Raw genomic sequence first — 7,270 nt, 5'->3', positions numbered from 1 at the left:
GTTCTACTTACAGAAATACTGACGTTACATGGGACAGTGAGTGGAATTGCATCCTCTAAAACAATGTTTTATGGGCTAAACTTTGACAGCTTATGTGATTTTATGCAGAAACAAGCTTATTGTAAATTTGTTGAGTCGAGGTCATGAGGAACAGGATATGTCCTTAAAAGGAAACAGTGAAAATGTCAGAGGCAGAGAGAGATTGGGGTGCCCCATATCTAAATTAGGGAATACCAAAGATTGCTGGCAATACTAAAAGCTCACAGAAAGGTACAGAAGAGTTTCTCCAGAGAGGCTTCCAGAACACGGCCCTGCTAAACTTCCATTTCTGACTTCTAACAACTTCCCAAACCCTGTTTCTGCTATTTTAAGCCCCCTCATCTGTGGTGTGTGATAACATGGAAATACTTCTCAAGTGAAATCTAGCTCTCAGCTCTGTGGATTCACTGAACAGTATTTAGTAAGGAAGCTAAGCACAAGGAAGAACTTCAGAGGACCGGGAAATATCTAAAGCAGGTCCCATTCCTTCAAGGCAAAATTCTCGAACCATTTCATTTGAACCAAGGTCACTCCATCCTTTGGAATAACAAAAGCCTGTTTCATCAAGCAATTAAATTGCTCATTAAACTTTTGCCTCCTGATATGGAAGAACAGAAAAATCACATTAGAGTGAGTGCACTAGGAGATATTCTCATTGTTTATTTTAGAATGCAAAAGTTTTTTTCTAAAGTTGTGTACTAAGAATTAACTTGCATTGGCCTTTTCAGACATCTTTGAACATAAATTACATTAAATTAGATATCTCAGTTGGTTCATCAAGAATAATGAAATTACTGTCAGAAACCAGGACTTCCTTGGAAGTGAATTTTTCCAAATGCTATAAATAACATTTGCAAGCCCTGTACTCATCAAACCAGAGAACTGATTTTTATCTGTATTTTTTTTGGGGGGGGAGAGATTGTAAACAGCACATTGAAAGACATTGAAAGAAAATCTATCCAAACTTGATTAAAGTGGCAAATTAATGTTGGTTGAGAACCAGGTCATAAATGGAACACAGCCTAGAAACAGAAGTCTCTGCTTCTTAACTGGACCTGAGGCTTCTCCCTGTATCCTGCAAAAACGCCCCTCACCTAAAGTAAGGGAAGGAAGGAAAAAACTAGATCATTTTCATGATCCTCTTAGGCCCTAAATTGCTGTTTTCTGTGTGATCTGTTTGTGATAGGGCTTGAACTCAGTCAGGGTCTGGGTACTGTTTCTGAACTCTTCTGCTCAAGACTAGCACTCTACCATTTTGAACCACATCACTATTTCCAGTTTTCTGGTGGTTAAATGGAGATAATTAGTCTTACGGACTTTCCTGCCCAGGCTGGCTTTAAAGCATGATCCTCAGATCTCAGCCTCTAGAGTAACTAGGATTACAGATATGAGCCACCAGCACCCTGCAGTTCATTCTTATTTTTCTGCAGTGTCCCAAGGGCCTAGGACTTCATAGTTATATTCTGAACCTTTCTTAAGCCAATTAGTGTCTTGGTGACATAATAGTGCCTATATTTATCAACAGGACAAAGAATAAAGATTTGCTGAAACAAACTGCTGTCATAGGTCCCTAGCTACGTCTTAGATCTGTTTATCGCATACTGCCCCTGCCCAGTACAAGAAAGGAAGCCTGCATGCCAAACTAAATCCACTTGCTAAGCCAGGAACCAGGAGGTTGCTTGCAACTCTCAGTAACCCTGGCTATTTATATAATGCTCAAACTATAAAGATTATAAAACTGAATAAAAACAAGATCAGAGAAATGCCATCCGTCTTACCTGGCATCATTAAAGGCCCCTTTCCAAGCTGTCTGGCACGATCAATAATTTGCCAAAATGACGAACACAAGGGAAAGAGGAGAGGTACCTGGTACACGTTCTCCAGGCCCTTCAGGATGCATGCAGTTGTTCCTTTGGCCACATACATGACAATCTACAAGAAGGGTGATACTGTACACATCAAGGGAAGGGGTACTGTTCAAAAAGGAATGTCCTATAAATGTTACCATGGCAAAACTGGGCCTACAATGTTACCCAGCATGCTGTTGTCATTGTTGTGAACAAGCAACTTAAGGGCAAGATCCTTGCCAAAAGGATTAATGTGCACATTGAGCATGTTTAGCACTCTAAGAGTCGAGATAGCTTCCTGAAATGGGTGAAGGAAATGACCAGAAAAAGAAGGAAGCCAAAGAGAAAGGAACCTGGGTTCAGCTGAAGCGCCAGCCTACTCCACCCAGAGAAGCACACTTTGTGAGAACCAACGGGAAGAAGCATGAGCTGGTGGAACCTAACCCCTATGAATTCATGACCTAAGAGATGTCAAAAAACAGACTTCTGAGCTAAAAAATGACCTTGAGTAGAAGTATGGTGTGCTTTTCCCAAAGAAATCTGTAAAGCAAACTGTCTCCCAGTTCATTCTTATTATATCTTATTTAATGTTTTTCTTGGGAGAGAAAAAGATGTCATGTTTAGTATATAGGTAACACTACTGGTTTGGAAACAGCCTGATATTTAGAAAAACTGTTTAGAAAAAAAAAATCAAGCTACACACCACCCTCAAGAAACACATTTTAAATACAAAAATGCAAACTCTCAACTTCAATGATGGGAAAAGACCATGCTAATGTTAAAAATAAGTGAATAAAGCTGGGAGTGGATGGGTCATCCCTTAGCCTAGCTACTCAGAAGCTGAAGGAGCTTCAAAGCCAGCCTGGGCAGGAAAGTCCCTGAGACTTTAGTTCCAAGTAAACCACATGAAAAGTAGCTAGAAATGGGGTTGTAGCTCAAGTGGTAGAGCGCTAGTCCTGGGCAAAAGCTCAGGAACAGCATCCACGCCCTGAGCATAAGCGACCCTGGCGCAAAACAAAAAAATACTTTAACTTCTGGTGTCAGTTTCAGGGAACAACTTCAATGCAAAGAACAGTACCAGAAATAAAAAGGACAACTTAATAATGATAAAAGGGCCAATTTAGTATGATGTAACACTTACAAACCTAATAACCAAAGTTTCAAAGTAAGTAAAAATGGAAGAAAAATGGAAAGGCATGGTAAATCACAGCTGTGATCTTTCTCAGGAGGCAGAGATTGGGAGGATCATAGTTTGAGGCCAGCCAGGACCTAAACAAACACAATTTTTTAAAAAGGGAGAATCCCATCCCAACAAATAAGCAAGGTACAGTGGTGCATGGTTTCAGCCTAGCTGGAAATGTGGCTTAGCAGTGGAGTACCTAAATCATAAGACACCTATCTCTATTTCCTTGAGTGTAATTTTCACAAACTTGAAGTTACTCCTAATTAAAATGTATTTGCATAGAAGCTTTAAAAATTGGGCAACAAATTAAAAAAGCTATCTCAAAAACTATTAGAAAATGTGTTAGAAGTGGAGGGTATAGAAGGACACTGGCAGATGGGAGGCTGACACCAAGCATGGCTAAACCAAGTTGCACTAGATATGAACTAATCACTCTGATTGCTAGAAACCATAAATTACTTTATTTTTTATTGTAATTAATAAAAGGGTTACAGTATACTTGCCAGATAGAAGGTACATTCCTTAACCATCATTGCTACCACTTCTCATGTTTTTGTCCCCATTTCCTTCCCCCACTCTCTTCCCTCATCATTTCTTTCCCTTCCCTATCCTACCTCAAATAAATAAATATATATACAATACATCAGATAACAAGGTAACATGAGAAGTAACACAGTACATTAAGAACAACAGTAAAACCTTATATGGCTCTTGTTTCTATATCCTGGAGGTCCTTCCATTTAGCCTCATACTATATGGCCTTATGTATCTAGGTTTTGTTCTATTGTAAATCTCTGCTAGGAGAGCCCAAAGTTTCTACTGATTATGACAAATGAGGGAAACCATTGAGCCTATGTTCCTTTGAGTCTGGCTTACTTCACTTAATATGATTTTTTCCAAGTCTTTCATTTCCTTACTAATGGGGTGATGTCGTTCTTCCTGATGACAGCATAGAATTGCATTGTGTATAAATACATCGAAACCATAAAATACTTTAGACTAGAATAATGAAGAGAGAAGCCACTAAATCTAACTTGAATCTAACCTGAATATTCATTTCCCCGCACCAAAAAAAAAAAAAAAATCCTCTAAGTGGCAAAATAATGTTATTATTTTTTTTTAAAGCAAAACAACCAATGGTAATGGTACTGCTACTATTACTAATAATAATTCAATGAAACAAAATAAATCATCCACAAAGCAAAGATTAAGTAGGGAATTAGTTTTATTCTAAGATTACTTTATTACATTTACACTAGATACCTGCTTCCAGATATGTAAACCCTTTTAAGAACACTAACTTTTGAAATATAAAAATAATCTGAGTGACTATTACATTAGTAAGTTAACATGAGAAAATATTAACCATACACATAGTGAAAATAAAAAAATATAGAAACACTTAACACAGGGTTACTACATTTTTGTGGAAATAGCTTGACTTTACCGTTAGTGAAAATACAAGAAATGACTGACTGATGTATCCTTTTTCGTGGATTCAACAAATAAAAATGATTAAGTGAAATAAATCATAATCTATACTTGTTCTATATGTAGGCTAGAGTCATTTTAAAGCTTATTAGTAAACTGTACAAACCCTTAAATGTGGAAAGTTTTCAGTTGAGAACAGGTTCTTTTTGTTTTTGTTTTTATTTTAAAAGAAAGATAGCAATACAAGACATAGGAATAAAAATTATTTGACAAAACTTTTTGTAGCAAATGCCAGTTTTTATTTGAGTATGTCAAAATTTAAGCTTCTGACACTTATAAAGATCAACATAATAAACAACGAGCCTGTTCAAAAAGAATTCCCAACACAGAAAAGGTCACAATCTTACTAGTATACGTAGTTAATAAAGCTATTTAGATGAGGTGGAAAATAACATGGAAATAATTGTTCCAGTTAAGAATGTTTATCTCTCCCAAGTGAAACTCGGCAAGTTATAAACAATCACCTGATGTTATCATTTAGTGTGCATTGCTAAAGCCAGAGTGAGAGAGGGCACCAACATAACTGGTGCAGAACTGTGAGAAAGACAAATCACCCAGTTACCAACCTGTCTACTGGGACCTACCTTGGATGAGAATAGTCTTACAGCAAAAATAAAATACCCTGGAAGAAATGGAAACTTACCCAGTCTAAGTAAACAACACAGAGAAAAAAGTCTCTTATATACACTTGTTTCTCTAACAAGCTTTCTCTAGAAAGCTTTGCTTCCATGTCAAATGAATAATCCTACATAATAACTTATTTTTATTTTTCTAGATCTTGAGTTCCTGCCGATTTTCAATGTTAACCAATCAGTTCTGTGTGTCTTCGTATGATTATTTTAGAGCTGAATAAATACCAATACCACCACCAACAAAAACAGTAGGAATCAAATTACTAACTTCCAACATAAAAAAATATTTTAATGAAGATCTGGCGTACAAGAATACACACGCTTTAAAGGATTATTTCATAGTTCCCATACAAACATGCACCTTCCCAAAACAATCTCTATACCAACTAAAACAAGAACAAGATGAAGTTAGATGGTTTATGAAATGTATAAACAAATAAATTTCCTCTAAAATATTTAGCTTTATTAGATAAATGGTACTGAAAAATAACAAAGATCCAAACATATGTTCTATTCTACTTACATATCATAAATAAGACAGTTGTTGATGCAAGACACACACTCCTTCACAATCTTCCCATATGCATCCAAGCATTCTTATATCAGAATAAGCTGTTTACCAGCCAAAGTATATGGCTGAATGATTACAATGATCATTTATACTTTACATAGTAAAGCATTTTTTAAAATTTTAATGTACACAGTGGAAAAAAAACAGTAATTCTGAACACATGAAGATGATTAAGCAGCTTCATAATCAAATCAGGCTTCATTACTTGCAAAAAGGGCAACTCCATTCTCCACTAAATGCTTAAAAGTTTCAACAATAGTAACATTAAAACAAAACTCAAGTTGAAACGAAGTAACTTATGTGCTATTTAGCTTTAAATCTATAAAAGTAACTCATCTCATGAGGTAAGGCAACTGAGTAATTTGATTGTATTAGACTGTATTAAAATAATTATACTTGATTTTTTTCTAACATGCTAACTTAAAGTATTACTTTTTTTGGAAATGTAACAATGCAGAGTTCAGAAACTACAGTTATTGTTTGGGGGAAAAACTTTAGCACTGTTGTCACTTTACTACTTGAATACTTTCTGTGAAAAGTGAGCCTAATAATGATGGATGACCTTTATTTTAAACTCAAGTAGATGTATCTTTAAACATAAAACAAGTAAGATCCTGTATATTCCCAATCCTCCCTTTAAATATAATTTCTACACATCACTTATGAGAAAATGATTGAGAGAGGTAATAACTAAGGCCATCCAATGTAGTTAACTAAAAGGTTAGATTTGAGGAAAATAAAAGCACGTTCATTTTCCAATTATCACAGTATAAAACAGATGGTCCCAAAACTGCATTGTTTAATTAAACCCTAATGTCTTCAAAACAGGAGTTCTTCTCTAAGTAAGCTCTTCTGCATACCACTTACACACTTCTCTATAGGTGTGAACAGAGGAGCCATCTAGATGCCAAATGAATTGAGAATGACTAACACACAGAAAACTCTAGAAACAGTATACCACATTGTAGAAGGCACTAAAGCTTCAGCTTGTGCTCCATAGCCCGTTTCAAAAACCCAGTTTCCTTTTGATAAGGGCATCTTTGCCACATACTGCTGACAAGACACACTGCAATAGTACTCATAATAAGCTTGGAAATAAAGAAACTTCTAAAAGAAATTGTTACTGTGTGGGTAGACCCGTTGACTCTAAACACTGAATACTAATACATGTGTATTAGTATTCAGCACAGTTGCTCATCCTTTTTGAAAGAGAACAATAGCATGCATTGTCAGTTGTTTTGTAATCCACTTATTTAAGTAACTTTAATCTGTAAAACTATTTAAAGAAAAACTGCTGTCCTAAACAGTCAGCAAAAAAGAAAACACAATAGTGAGAATTTACTACAATTACTGTAAATCCTGTGAAGTAAATGTTAAAACATCTTACATACTTTGCACTTACAAGTGTGTGTATATATATATTTGCACCGATTTCAAGCACATCAAACTGTATATATTGTACTTTCTTTAAAAAAAGTAAAACAATACAAAATTCAGTAACTAGGAC

At 35.6% G+C, this 7,270-nt stretch overlaps 1 pseudogene; it reads left to right on the top strand.

Annotated features, from left to right (window-relative positions):
• The first annotated feature begins 1,801 nt into the window (after positions 1-1,801).
• LOC150064337 (large ribosomal subunit protein eL21 pseudogene) lies at positions 1,802-2,351 on the top strand (annotated as a pseudogene).
• The last annotated feature ends 4,919 nt before the right edge of the window (positions 2,352-7,270 follow it).

This window comes from Megascapheus bottae, chromosome 4, assembly GCF_031878675.1.
Source record: "Megascapheus bottae isolate mThoBot1 chromosome 4, mThoBot2.hap1, whole genome shotgun sequence".
NCBI classification, from domain to species: domain Eukaryota; kingdom Metazoa; phylum Chordata; class Mammalia; order Rodentia; family Geomyidae; genus Megascapheus; species Megascapheus bottae.
Note: the sequence above shows the minus strand (reverse complement) of the source record. Positions and strands in the feature narration are given on the sequence as shown.